This window comes from Globicephala melas, chromosome 9, assembly GCF_963455315.2.
Source record: "Globicephala melas chromosome 9, mGloMel1.2, whole genome shotgun sequence".
In the NCBI taxonomy this organism is placed as follows: Eukaryota; Metazoa; Chordata; class Mammalia; order Artiodactyla; family Delphinidae; genus Globicephala; species Globicephala melas.
Genome location: NC_083322.1, coordinates 85,617,848 through 85,633,001, shown reverse-complemented (window position 1 = coordinate 85,633,001; position 15,154 = coordinate 85,617,848). Strand labels below are relative to the sequence as shown.

The window sequence follows — 15,154 nt, the reverse complement described above, 5'->3', positions numbered from 1 at the left end:
TTCCGGGATCGTGACCTGAGGTCCCAGACGAGAGAGCGGGCCCCACCAAGTGGCCATGATGGGAATGACCTCCTCTAAGCAGTCGTGGAAGGAATGGACCTGGAGGTGGTGCGAGCAGTCTAATAACGCGAATTAAGGAGTCTGTAGAAGCCCCTGTATCAGCAGTTACTTCAATCGCCTACGACGTGCAAGGCGCGAAAGTAGAAGAATGAAAGGTAACCTGGTACAACATATTATCCCATTGGTGGCCGAAATTGATTGGAAAAAGGGGAATATGATCCATAACTCATTGTCCTTAGAGGAAGCCTCTAGTGGGAGAGAGAGGCGCCGTGAGGAGAGGGAAGAAAGTATCAGTGTTGACCCCTACTCACTTTTCAACACTTTACAGTCTGGCTCATTCCATTGCATAGAAATTGCTCTTGGTGAAACCACGAATTGCTGAAAGATGGACACTTAAAGACCTTCTGGTACCGTCCTCTTGGCTGAGTTTGACGTGGTAAATCTCTGTGAAATTGTCTTTCCTCATTGCACCTTAAGAGCTCCTCCTCCTTCTCCTAGTCCCTTCTTCACCTTCTTGGACAGCTCTTTATTCACAGATCTCAGTGAAACTAAACATCGCAAGCACTGTTCTAAGTGTGCTATTCAATATGCTCATTTTACAGATGCAGAAACTGGGGTAAATAACTTCCCTGAGGTCAGGACACTAATAACAGGCGGTGTGGCTCCAAAGCCTTTGCACTTAAGCACCACACCATTTTGCCCTGAAAGTTGCTGTTCCCCAGGGTTCTGGACCTGGGCCTGGGCCTCTTCTACTGCACACTCTCCCTGATGGTTTCCACTTTCACCTGAGGCCTTTCCTGTCTACCCAACCAGGCCTCTCTCTTGAGCTCCAGGCCCCCTTAACCACTCAGTGACTAGACAACTACACTTGAGTATCCCATTGGCACCTCAATATCAACTTGTCCAAAATGCGTTTCACTGTCTTGCCCAGGAGTCTATTCCTGTATATTCAATGCAAAACAGCAAATGTTACCTCCATTCAGCAGACATCCAAACCAGAAACCCAGTTTCACCCTCAGCTCCTCCCTTTTTCCCCACTCTCAACATCCAATTGATACACCCCTTTCCTGCCTCTTGAATCCACTCCAGCCCCACTGTCATAGTTTTTGGCCCAAGGGATCTTTTTTTTTTTTTTTTGCTGTACGCGGGCCTCTCACTGTTGTGGCCTGTCCCGTTGCGGAGCACAGGCTCTGGATGCGCGGGCTCAGCGGCCATGGCTCACAGGCCCAGCTGCTCCACGGCATGTGGGATCTTCCCGGACCGGGGCATGAACCCGTGTCCCCTGCATCGGCAGGCGGACTCTCAACCACTGCGCCGCCAGGGAAGCCCAAGGGATCTTTTCAGAATGCAGCTTTTAGTATGATAGTACCATTATGAAGAACCCCCCAGTAATTTCCCTTGGTCAGGATAAAGTGAAGCCTCCTTAGTATGGAAGATAGGTCCCTCCATGAGCTAACTCCTACTTACCTTTCCAGCCTCATCTCTCTCCACATCTCCCTTCTGCTATGAACCACAGGTTCAGCCCACAGGATCTATTATATAATGAGGACAACCAAGGTTATCCCTTCAGGTTTCTAAAACACATGTGTGTTAACATTAATAAAGAAATACAAACATCATACATATATACAAAAATATTTAGGTATAATCACAGGAAGCACCTGGGAAATTTTAGCACATCTTAATTCAAACTTAGTTTAACACGTCAGGGAAAATGACAGAATAAAATCTCTGAAAATCCTCCCTTCTTTTAATAAAATAAATGAGAAAACTGGTTTTAAAAATGGCCAGAATCTGGGACTTCCCTGGCGGTCCAGTGGTTAAGACTCCATGCTTCCACTGCAAGGGGCATGGGTTCGATCCCAGGTCAGGGAATGAAGATCCCACGTACCATGTGGCGTGGCCAAAATAAAAATGGCCAGAATCAACATTTTCAAAACTCTGGAAATGAAACAAGTCTTGCAGTAATCTGGGGAGTTTCCCCCCCCCTCATAAAAACACCTAAATTGCAATAAGCAAAGGGAGCTTTATAGTGCTTTATAGTGTTTAAACTTATAGTGTTTAACTCTATCCTTAACCCCTTCCTCCTAACTCCATGGTAGCCTTGAAAACCAGGATCCCACAGCCAAGATGAAAATCGGCAGCCACCAGAGGGGGCAAAATTGGGCTGGAGTTCCTTCAAGGCCTCAAATCCAGAGAACTGGAATTATTTGACCTGTCTCATGCTTCCCTGGATGATCTCACTTGCAAGGTTGCCTTTATTTAACCTGACTCAAAGCAAAAAGCCTTTTTCTGGGGATGTTTGTCAAAAATATTTAGAGGCGGTTATCTAACTTTGGGTGGTTGCCTGGAGGTAGTAGATAAGAGTAAGGGCAAACAATAGGCAAACCAAGAAGCTTAAAAGGAAAAGCTAGGGCCTGAGCTGTCTCTACAGGATACCTCGTTTTATTGCGCTTTGCTTTTTTGTGCTTCACAGATATTCTGTCTTTTACAAATTGAAGTTTTGTGGCAACCCTATTGGAACCACTTTCCCAACAGCATTTGCTCACTCCGTGTCTCTGTGTCACATTTTGGTAATTCTGACAATAGTCCAAACTTTTTTCATTATTATTATATTTGTTATGATGATCTGTGATGTCAGTGATCTTGAATGTTACTAAGGGCCACGTGATGGGTAGCAATTTTTAGCAAGAGATAACTTTTAAATTAAGGTCTGTACATTGTTTTATTAGACATAATGCTGCTGCACACTTAATAGACTATAGTATAGTATAAATGTAACTTTTATATGCAGTGAGAAACTGAAAAATTCATGCAGCTCACTTTATTGTAATATTCACTTTATTGTGGTGGTCTGGAACTGAACCTGTAATATATCTGAGGTATACCTATAGAGACTTTGAAAAGCCCAGATGTATTCCTGGGAATCTGGAAGGCCATGTACATGTATATGACTGTGTGCATACCCAGGGCTGTACACATGCCCAGGAAAGACAGGAGAAGGCCCTAAACGCTCCCACAACACTGACCTTGAGGCTCTGTGCAAGCAGGAAGTGAAGGCTAAGGCACAGTTGTCAACTGTCTGGCTAAGTGTTGAAGGTATACCATACACAGAGCTCCTCAACAACAACTGAGAAGTTCATTGGTTCTAGGCACTTATGGAAGTATCTGTATAATCATTAGCTGACCATTAAGCTAGTTGAGCAGAGACTTCAGTGGTAACACATGACGTTAAGGAATTTACTTAGAAAAGTCACTAAACAAACAAAAGCAAACAGCAACAACAAAGTCTGGGAGGGGGTGGAATCTGATATTCAGAATTGACACATTATATTATTTTAAATGTCCAGTTCTTAACAAAAAAATTACAAGACATTCAAAGAACTAAGAAAATATGGTCATGCACAGGGAAAAAAATCAATAGAAAATGTCCTTGAGGAAGCCAAGACATTGGACTTAAAAGACAAAAACTTTTTAAAATAAGCTGTTTTTAAAATGTTCACAAAACTAAAGGAAACAATGTCTAAAAAACTAAAGGAAGGTATGAGAATTATGTCTCATCAAATACAGGATATCAATAAAGGGATAGTAATTATTTTTAAATCAAAATCCTGGAATTAAAAAGTACAATAAATGAAATGAAAAATTCACTGAAAGGGCTCAACAGCAGATATGAACAGGTAGAAGAAAGAACCAGAAAATGTGAAGATAGATCAACTGAGATTAACAGTCTGTGGGTTTAAAAGAAAAAAGAATGAAGGAAAATGAACAGAGCCTCAGAATCCTTTGCGATACCTTCAAGCATTCCAACATACACATAATGGGAGTTCCAGAAGGAAGGGACAGAGAGATAGGGAGAGAAAGAATCTTTGAAGAAATAATGATCCAGAACACCCAAATTTGATGAAAAACACTAATCTACCTGTCTAAACATCTGAACAAATTCCAAGTGGAATAAACTCAAAGAGATCCACACCAAGACATCATAATAATAAAACTACAGAAAGAGAAAATCTTAAAAGCAGCAAGAGAAAAGCAGTTTGTCACATACACTTGATCCAACAAGGTTAATAGCTAATTTTTCATCAGAAACCATGGAGGACAAAAGGCACTGAGACAACATATTCGAAGTCCTGAAGGGAAAAGACTGTCAGTCAAGAATTCTATATCTAGTAAAATGATCCTTCAAAAATGAAGAAAAGGGCTTCCCTGGTGGCGCTGTGGTTGAGAGTCCGCCTGCCGATGCAGGGGACACGGGTTCGTGCCCCGGTCCGGGAAGATCCCACATGCCGCAGAGCCGTTAGGCCCGTGAGCCATGGCTGCTGAGCCTGCGCGTCCGGAGCCTGTGCTCCACAACAGGAGAGGCCACAACAGTGAGAGGCCCACGTACCGCAAAAGAAAAAAAAAAAAATGAAGAACAGCTTGAAAATGAAATAAAAAAAATAATTCCATTTATAATAGAGTAAAGGAATAAATTATTTAGGAAAAAATTAGTAAAAGTAGTGCAGACTTATACTCTGAAAACTACAAAACATTATTTAAAGAAATTAAAGAAGATCTATATAAATGGGAAGACATCCTATGTTCATGTATCAGGAGACTTAGTATTGTTAAAATGGCAATATTCCCCAGATTGATCTACAGATTCTGTGCACTCTCTATCAGAATCTCAGCTAGATTCTTTGTATACTTTAGAACCTGATCCTCAAATTCATATGGAAACTCAAAGGACCCAGAATAGCCAAGACAATCATGGGGAAAAAAAGAATGAAATTAAAAGATTCACATATCCCAGTTTCAAAACTTGCTACAAAGCAACAGTAATCAAGCAGTGTGGTACTAGCATAAGAAAAGACAATCAGTGGAACAGAATTGAGAATCAAGAGATAAACCCTCACATTTATGGGCAAATGACTTTTGACAAGGGTGTCAAAACAATTCAGTGGAGAAAGAAGAGTCTTTTCAACGAATAGTGCTGAGACAATTAGACACCCATGCAGAAGAATAAAGTTGGATCTCCTACCTCATATGATATATAAAAATTAACTCAAAATGGATTAAAGATGTAAATGAAGGAACCAAACCTACAAAACTCTTAGAGGAAAACAGAGATGTAAATCTTCACGTTCTTGGATTATGCATTGTTTTCTTAGATACAACACCTAAAACACAAACGACCAAAGGAAAAAAAAAAGAGATAAATTGGACTTCATCAAATAAAAAAGTTTTATGCGGGCTTCCCTGGTGGCGCAGTGGTTGAGAGTCCGCCTGCCGATGCAGGGGACACGGGTTCGTGCCCCGGTCCGGGAAGATCCCATGTGCCGCGGAGCGGCTGGGCTCGTGAGCCAAGGCTGCTGAGCCTGCGCGTCCGGAGCCTGTTGCTCCGCAACGGGAGAGGCCACAACAGTGAGAGGCCCGCGTACCGCAAAACAAAACCAAAACCAAAAACTTTCATGCTTCATAGAATCAATGGAGAGACTGGAGAAGTAAGCTCTGAAAATGAGCAGGAACCAAAGAAGGCCAGGATGCCTACGACACTGCCACCACTGGGAGTTCAGTGCCTCCAGTACTCCTAGGCTCTCCAGTGGCTACTTCTGCTTAAGTCATTTCTGCACCTCCCCTACCCTTCCTCAGAAATCAAACTCAAAATCCCAATGAGATACCATTTCACCTCCACTAGGATGTCTAAAATTTTAAAAAGAGGCAATAGCAATTAGTGGTGAGGATGTGGAGAAATAGGAATGCTTACGTGCTGCTGGTGGCAATGTAAAGTGGTGCAGCCACTTTGGAAAACAATCTGATCGTTCCTCAAAAAGTCAAACATAGAGTTACCATCTGACCCAGCAATTCCACTCCTAGGTATATACCTGAGATGTGAAAACATGTTTCCACTTGTATACTGATGTCCATAGAGGCATAAGTCGTAATAGCCAAAAAGTGGAAGCAACCCACGTGTTCATCAACTGATGAATGGATGAGTAAAACTTGTTAAATCCATGCAACAGAATATTATTCAGCAGGAAAATGAATGAAGGACTTATATGTTCTATGACATGGAGGAACCTTGAAAACATTATGTAAAGTGAAAGAAGTATATTCCTTGATTATATGAAAGAAGTATACTCAATGATTATATGAAAGACCATACATTCTATTATTCCACTATTAGAAATGTCTAGAATAGGCAAATAGGCAAATATGTAGAGAAACAAAGTAGGTTGGTGGTTGTCTAGGGTTGGGGGAAATGGTAAGACTGAAGGTTGACAGCAAAATGTATGGGGTTTCTTTTTTTTGAGGTAATTAAAATGTTTCGGAATTAATGGTGATGGTGGCCCAACTCTATGAATATACTGAAAGCCATTGAACTGTATACTTTAAGTGGGTGAGTTACATGACATGTGATTATATTTCAAAATTGTTACCAAAAGTTGGGCAAAGGATTTGAATATTTTTCCAAAAAATAAGATATGTAAATGGCCAATAAACACATAAGAAGATGCTAAACATCATTAGCCATCAGGAAAATGCAAATCAAAGCTATAATAAGGTACTATTTCACATACACTGTGATGGCTGTAAGGAAAAAGGCAGACAGTAACAAGTGTTGGTGAGGATGTGGAGAAATTGTAACGTTCAGTGCTGATTGTGGGAATGTAAAATTGTGCAGTTGCTGTGAAAAACAGTGTGGCAGTTCCTCAAAAAGTTAAACATAGAGTAACCATTTGACCCAGCAATTCCACTCCTAGGTTTATACCTAAGAAATGAAAACATGTCCACACAAAAAATTATACCCTCATGTTCAAACAGCATTATTCATAATAGCCAAAAAAAGAAAACAACCCAAATGTCCATTATCTGATGAATGGATAAACAAAATGAGTATCTATACAATGGAATATTATTTAGTGACAAAAAGTAATTAAATATTGCTATAAGTTACAACACAGATGAATTTTGAAAACATGCTATGAGAGAAGTTGGTCACAAAAGGCCACATATTATATGTTCTATTTGTATGAAATATCCAGAATAGGGAATCCATAGAGACAAAGTAGATTAGTGATTGCTAGTGGCTGGGTCAGGGAGGAATGAGGAATGACTATTCATGGATATGGGGTTTCTTTAGGGGTGATAAAAATTTTCTGGAATTAGATAGTGGTGATTGTGGTATCACCTTATGAATACTAAAAACTATTGAGTATTACATTTTAAAAGAGTAAATTCTATGTTATATAAATTACATCTCAATTTTTAAATACTCCAAATCACACCATCCAAATATTATCACCATTAACGTTAGGGTAACATTCCAGGTCTCTTTCTAGGCATATATATGACTAGAAAGGTAGAAGGGATGAATGGATGGATGGATAGATAGCTATATTGGTTGAATACTCAACTGATATTTTTAAGAGAATGGGGTGATACAATAGATGCTATGTTTATTAAAAAGTATCTGCATATCTTCCTTTTTTCCCCAATTCCCACTTTTTCCCCCTCTATTCTGTGCTTTAGGGGGGCTGACCTGCATAAATTGCTTGATTCATCAGGTTTTTAGTGGGTTTAGCCAATGAAAGTCACCAGCAGGGCACAGAAGCCTGGAGAAGTAAGGTGGGAGCATTTATCCCTCAGCTTCCTCCATGGGGGTTGATGCATCTCTTCAAGGGCCCAGCCTTCTTCATGTAGCTGTCCTCTCTGCATTCTAGTGGCCTTTCCTTCTCTTCCTCCTTTGAGACTAAGTGGATAGATACAGGCCTCTGCTATTGCTGGTTCTGGAACACTGTACCCTCCCTTGTTGGTTCCTCTAAACCCTGCCCCTACCTTTGTAAATAGTCTTAAACCCTCTTTAAATTACCCCATTTGAATATGGCAGGAACTAGACTGATAACGAAGTTTCAGATTTGTATTAATCAGTATGAGTATAAATAAGCAATACACTCAATATTTATTAAGTAGTATTAGGATTAAAATGGATTCAGTATTATTAGCAGTAGCATTTAATTTTACTTTAATAGAAAATAAAAACTAAAGTGAAACTGAAGAAATTGTTGAACTTCAAATATTTCTTTACCATAAGAGATATTATTTTCCAAAAGCTACTTCTTTAGAGATTCAGAGCTCTTATTTAAAACAAAATATGTATTTTTTTAAATCCTCTCTAAAAATTTAAAAATACATGTTTCAATCTAAACAGTAGCTCTTGACTTCCAGCTTTGAAAGATAAAGACTCGTGAAATCTTACATTTCCTCTGACCTCATTCCTCTACTTCCTGATTTTTGTTAGTTATATTATTATTACTTTAAAAAAATAAATTTATTTATTTTTGGCTGCATTGAGTCCTTGTTGCTGCACGCAGGCTTTCTCTACTTGCAGAGACCGGGGGTACTCTTCGTTGCGGTGCATGGGCTTCTCATTGCGGTGGCTTCTCTTGATGTGGAGCATGGACTCTAGGGCGCACGGGCTTCAGTAGTTGTGGCACGCAGACTCAGTAGTTGTGGCTCGCAGGCTCTAGAGCACAGGCTCAGTAGTTGTGGCACATGGGCTTAGTTGCTCCGCGGCATGTGGGATCTTCCCAGATCAGGGATCGAACCCGTGTCCCCTGCATTGGCAGGCGGACTCTCAACCACTGCGCCACCAGGGAAACCCTATTCCCATTCATACTCTCTTCTGTAACTATAATTCCCATAATTGTTTGGTATGGTCATAATATTTAAATGGATCAGTGTTTATCACCAGTCCTTTTATGTTGCTTTTCTAAACCTGAGTTCTTATATTGATTAATCTTTTAATTGACCGAATTTCATTGTCAAACAGTTGTCGCTATTTTTGTTGTTTTGCAAGTTTCATTATGGATATCATATTCCTTTAAGTCTTTCATGTTTGAGAATGTCTGCTTTTGGTTTTTTCCTTGACTAATATTTTATCTGGGCTTAATATTCTTGGGTCACATTTTCATTTTCTCAGAATTTTATAAACATAGCACTATGGGCTTCCATGGTGGCGCAGTGGTTGAGAGTCCGCCTGCCGATGCAGGGTCCGGGATGCTCCGGTCCGGGAAGATCCCACATGCCGCGGAGCGGCTGGGCCCATGAGCCATGGCCGCTGGGCCTGCGTGTCTGGAGCCTGTGCTCCGCAACGGGAGAGGCCACAGCAGTGAGAGGCCCGCGTACCGCAAGAAAACAAAAAAAAAAACAAAAAAAAACCCATAGCACTATTATTTTCTTGAATTGAATGTTGCTTTGGAGAAGTCTGAGGCTAACCATATCTTTTTTAACACTTTTAAATATGGCTTGCTTTGTCTGTTTGAAAACCTAAAAAATTATTTTATTCTTGAAGTCTAATAACTTAACTAAGGATATATATTAATATTGTGTAGCTTTGTGTTCAGTGATTTTTTTGGTGGGTGGTGGGCATGCTACACGGCTTGCAGGATCTTAGTTCCCCTGACCAGGGATTGAACCCGGGACCTCCGCAGTGAAAGCATGTAGTCCTAACCACCGGGCTGCAAGGGAATTCCCGTGTGTTCAGTGATTTTTGTCATAATTACAGGGAACACGATATATTCTTTCAATCTGCAGATTCACTTCTTCCTTCATTTAGGAAAATTCTCTTTGATTACATCATCTGACATTCCACTCAGTGGATTCTTTATTGGGGATAACAGTTATCTTTATGCTGAATTACAATAATTTATCTATCTTCCACATTTATTAACATCTCTCTAGGCTCTTGAAGCTTTGTCATTTTCATCTGCATCTTTTGTGATTATCTCAAACCGGAAATAGGCCCACACACATCTGCCCAACTAATTTTTGGCAAAGATGCAAAAGTAATGCAATGGTTGAAGGATACCTTTTCCCACAAATGGTACTGGAGCAATTGGATATTCCTAGAGTCCCCTGCCCCCTGCTCCTCAATGAACCTCAGCCTAAACCTCACACCTTATATAAAAATTAACTCAAAATGAGTCATAGACTTAAACATAAAACTATAAAATTTTAGAAAAACACATAACATAAAATCTTTGGGATGTAGGGCTAGTTGAAGAATTTTTAGACTTGATATCAAAAGCATAACCCATAAAAGGAAAAACTGCTAAACAAGACTTCATCAAAATTAAAAACTTTTGCTCAATGAAAGATACTATTAGAGAGTAAAAAGACAAGCTACAGACTGGGAGAAAATGTTTGCAAGCCACACATCTAATAAATGAGTTGTGTTTAGAATATGTAAATATGCTCAAAACAGTAAAGAATAAACAATCCAATCAGAAAATGGGCAAAAGACAGGAACAGACATTTCACTGAAGAGGAAATACAGATGACAAATAAGCACATGAAAAGATATTCAACATCATTAGCCATTAAAGAAATACAAGTTAAAACCACGAGATATCAGGCTTCCCTTGTGGTGCAGTGGTTAAGAATCTGCCTGCCAAAGCAGGGGACACGGGTTCAAGTCCTGGTCCGAAAAGATCCCACATGCCATAGAGCAACTAAGCCCGTGTGCCACAACTACTGAGCCTGCGCTCTAGAGCCCGTGAGCCACACACAACCACTGAAGCCCACACGCCGAGAGCCCGTGCTCCGAAACAAGAGAAGCCACTGCAATGAGAAGCCCACACACTGCAATGAAGAGTAGCCCTCGCTCACTGCAACTAGAGAAAGCCCGTGCACAGCAATGAAGACTCAACACAGCCAAAAATAAAATTAAAAATTAATTAATTTTAAAAAACACGAGATATCAAAAATACTAATAATACCATATGCTGGTGAGGATGCAGAGAAAACAGGATCTCTCATGCATTGTTGGTGGGAATCTAAAATTTCAGAGTGGTACAGTCACTCTGAAAAATAGTCTGGCAGGTTGTTTTTTGTTTGTTTGTTTAATTAATTAATTAATTTATTTTTGGCTCCGTTGGGTCTTCATTGCTGTGCATGGGCTTTCTCCAGTTTTGGCGAGCAGGGGCTACTCTTCATCGCAGTGTGCGGGCTTCTTATTGCGGTGGCTTCTCCTGTTGCGGAGCACGGGCTCTAGGTGCGTGGGCTTCAGTAGTTGTGGCGAGTGGGCTGTAGAGCACAGGCTCAGTAGTTGTGGAGCACAGGCTTAGTTGCTCCGTAGCATGTGGGATCTTCCTGGACCAGGGATCAAACCCATGTCCCCTGCATTGGCAGGCAGATTCTTAACCACCGTGCCACCAGGAAAATCCCTAGTCTGGCAGGTTTTTAAAAAAATAAAATTAAATATGTGCTTACTATACAACCCAGTGATCGTACTCTTGGGCATTTATCCCAGAGAGATGAAAACATCTGCATGAATATTAGTAACAACTTTATTCGTGATGGCCCCAAACTGGGAACAATCCCAATGTCTTTCAATAGGTAAATGGTTAAACCAACTGTGGTACATCCATACTATGGACTATTACGCAGCACTAAAAAGGAATGAACTCTTGATAAGTGCAATACAGATGACCTCAAGAGAATTACGCCAATCTTAAAAGGTTATATCCTACATGATCTCATTTATAAAGCATTCTTGATACAACACAGTTACAGAGATGGAGGGGAAATTAGTGATTGCCAGGGGTTCAGGCAGGGAGGGGAGAAGGACAGGGAGAAGAAGAGGTGAGTATGGCTGTGAAAGGGTAGCATGAGAGATCCCAGAGGTGATGAAACTGTTCTCTATCTTGAAATGGTGATGGTTACATGAATCTACACACGTGATAACATTTTATAGAATTAAGTACACACAAATGAATGCATGTAAAACTGGTGAAATAAGAAGGTCAGTTAATTACATCAATGTCAATTTCCAGGGTGTGATATTGTATTGCAGTTATGAAAGATGTTACCATTGGACAGATAGATGAAGGGTACGTGAGATCTCTGTATTATTTCTTACAACTGCATGTGAATCTACAACTATCTCAAAATAAAAGTTGAATTAAAGGGAAAAAATGAGGTTACATTTCCAAAAGAAAATTTGTATTGTGCGCGAGGAGCCGTGTGGGAAGAGTACTGCTTCTATCTACTGATCATCACGTATCACAATCACACACTCAAACGCACACACGCACAGATGTATTAGTCACAGAGGTTCTTACAAATGGACATAGGAAAGGAAATTTAGAATTGTTCATCTGGGCATAACTAATAAGGTAACAAAGGGAACTGCAAATGAATTGGAGCAAAAAATCTTTGCATGTTTCATAAAGCTTTCCTGATCCAGCCTTTTGTACAATGGCCCCCTAATGAGGAAGGAGCGATTAGTGTGCCATGAGATGTGTAATGTGGCAGTTTGAGCAGCTCCCTGAGTCTGGCTGTGGTGCTGGCAGTCTTTGTGCCCAGTCTGGACTCACTGAAGTGCTTTGGCTTTATTTCCTTTTGTTTCTTGCTTCTTAAGGGAGGTTACACGGAGTGGGAAGGAAGTCCCGAGTTGAATGTATAATCACCATGGGAACAGAGGCCACAATGAATCCCTGGGAATGTAGCTCATGGCCCCCACATCACTATTGTCAAAGTCCTTCTTATGCACTTTTCTATGTTTTGAATGCTTCTGAGTTTGAGTGAATGCCTGTGTGTATAATACTTATAGGTTACCTGGTTTATCCTTGAGGGCAGAGGCAGAAGAAAATGTAGGGCACTTTATACAAACAACTTCACATTCCTCAAACTTCTGGTTTGTGTTTATTAGCTAGGAATCAATTGTAATCAAGTGTAGTAGAAGAAAAGTAATTTCTGAAAAATCTGAACTGCCACTTACCTCCATTCAGGCCACCATTTCTCTTCTATAGGAGACTAAGTCCAGCATTTATGATGCTAGCAAAATTTGACTTTCTGTCTTCCTCACCTTCATTTCCTCCTGGTCTAGATGACCCCTAATTGCGATGATCTTTGCTCACTCAGGGGTCTTTCTGGGACTCTTCAATCATGAATCGCCTCCTCATCTTTTTCTTCTCCATTGATTATCCACTCAGTGCTCCTTGACTCACACTGGATTGATATGTACCAAAAGTTTCTGCCCCTGGGCTCTTATTCACTCCACAAACCTTCCTAGAGACTGTCTTTCCTGTAGTGAAGACCTACAGTACCTTCTAGACAAATATTCTGCTCTAAATGACTCCAGGGGTTACCTTTAAGTTAGACTTAAACTTGCTAAATCTTCACGAGAATACTCCAACAGGCTTGGTAGAGAGGGGATGAAGAAGACAAAATCTAGGATCTAATTTAATGTGTGGAAAGCTTCTATAAAGATCTCAAAACAGATTTGCAAGAGTATGAAATCACCTGAGTCACAAGATGCTATTCTTCAGACATGGGTGTAAGATTCTTACAGAAGTAAGAATTGAACCTGTTTTCAACATTTGCTCAGTTATCTCGTATCTGAGAAAAGAATAGGCAATTCAGAAACTATAGGAATGATGATCTGCCAATTCAGTACTTTAAATTTCCAGGGAGAGAAGCTAGTCACGTCAGCTGGTTTTCTATCTACCTGGATCTCCTGTATGCAGCCCTCTCTTCTTAACCCTGGCTGATTTCACCAAATTTGTATAGAGATTGCTAATCCTGAAGTAGAATTTAATGATAAAGGTATTTTTTTTAATTCCTACCAAATCCATAAACTGGCATCAAACTCTTTTCTATTGATCTCTTTTTAGTTTCAGTGGGCAGTGGGCAGAATTCTAAGATGACCCCCCAGTGACCCGTGTCCTCATATAACCCCCTCCCCATGGAAACTCATTCCTGTAATTAGGTTACATTATATGGCAAAGGTGAAGGGAATTTTTCAGATGGAATTAAAGCAGCTAATCAGCTGAGTTTAAGTTAATTAGCCCTGAGGGGACTTCACCTAATCAGGTGAGCCCTTTAAAAGGGTGTAGAGGTAAGCCATTCCTCTGCTGGCCTTGAAGGAGTAAGATGTCAGCAGTTCTACAGCCGCAAGGAAATGAATTCTTCCAACAGCCATGTGTACTTGGAAGAGGACCCCGAGCCCCAGATGAGACCCCAGCTCTGACTGACATGTTGATTGTAGTCTTGTGAGGCCCTGGAGCAGAGAACACAGGTAAGCCATGCTCGGCCTCGTAACCCATGGACCCTGTGAGATAATAGATAGATGTTGTTCTAAGCCCCTAAATTTGTGTCAACTTGTGCCGCTGTAGAAAGCTCATACACAATTTAATCCCTAGATGTTTGGTTAGCTGTTGCAGAGTGGCTGTTTCGTTACCTTGCTTTACTGTCAGTCTCTTTCAGTATGCTGTATCAGCTAACAGGGGAAGGCAGGAAAAGAAACGCCCCTTAACACCAGGCTCTGAGCCTGTGTTTTGCATACTATAGACAAAAGAGGGGAAATAGTATAAAGTCTTATTTTGATCTTCCATCGAGATATAAAACTTTCCCCATTGCAGACAATTCATTACCAAATTCTGTTGGTTCTACGTTCAAAATATATCCTGAGTCCATTTTTTCCTTTCAATCCCCATTCCACCCTAGTGGAAACCACCATCCCTCATAGCCCAGATGAGTATAAACCAGCCTCCTAACGAGTTTCCCAACATCTTCCCTTTCCCTCTTCTCACTCTTTCCTGACCAGTCCAAGGAGCTATGAAAATACTCGGGGGAGGACTATGTCTCTTCCCCACTTAAAGCCTTTCAATGGTTTTTCATTGTTCTTAGGATAAAATCCAAAATGACTCGGGTTCTCCCCAAAATAATCTTGATCCGCTTTCCTCTACAGCACAATTCTCCAGGCCTGGTGATCTTTTTGTTTTTCATTAGGCACATGTCATCTCTTGAGCCTGGAATACACTTTTTTGGCTAATTCTCACTCATCCTTCAAGTCTTAGCTCAAAACTCACTTCTTTAGAGAAGCCTCCCCAGACGCTCCGTAGCAGATGCTATTGAAGCCCCGCCTCATCGCCTGTACCCAGGTAGTGAACGTTCCTTAGCCACTACAGGTGTGGCTGCTGCTAACTGCTCACACCTGCACCTTTCTATAGAGAATTGCCTTTGGCTGATGGGAACTGCCTGGATGAAAGATGCCTAGGAGGTTATTCTCCCCGAAGAGGGCGGCCTTAACCAATTATTAAGTGAT

The 15,154-nt window shown here is 40.8% G+C and overlaps 1 protein-coding gene across 1 annotated transcript in view; it reads left to right on the top strand.

Moving 5' to 3' along the window:
- Positions 1–84: 84 nt before the first annotated feature.
- NAPEPLD (N-acyl phosphatidylethanolamine phospholipase D) overlaps positions 85–15,154 on the top strand; it is a 94,022-nt gene continuing 78,952 nt past the window's right edge. The window contains exon 1 of the mRNA XM_030834320.2: positions 85–215. The gene's annotated coding sequence lies outside the window, so the exon portion shown is untranslated. The remainder of the gene's footprint in view (positions 216–15,154) is intronic.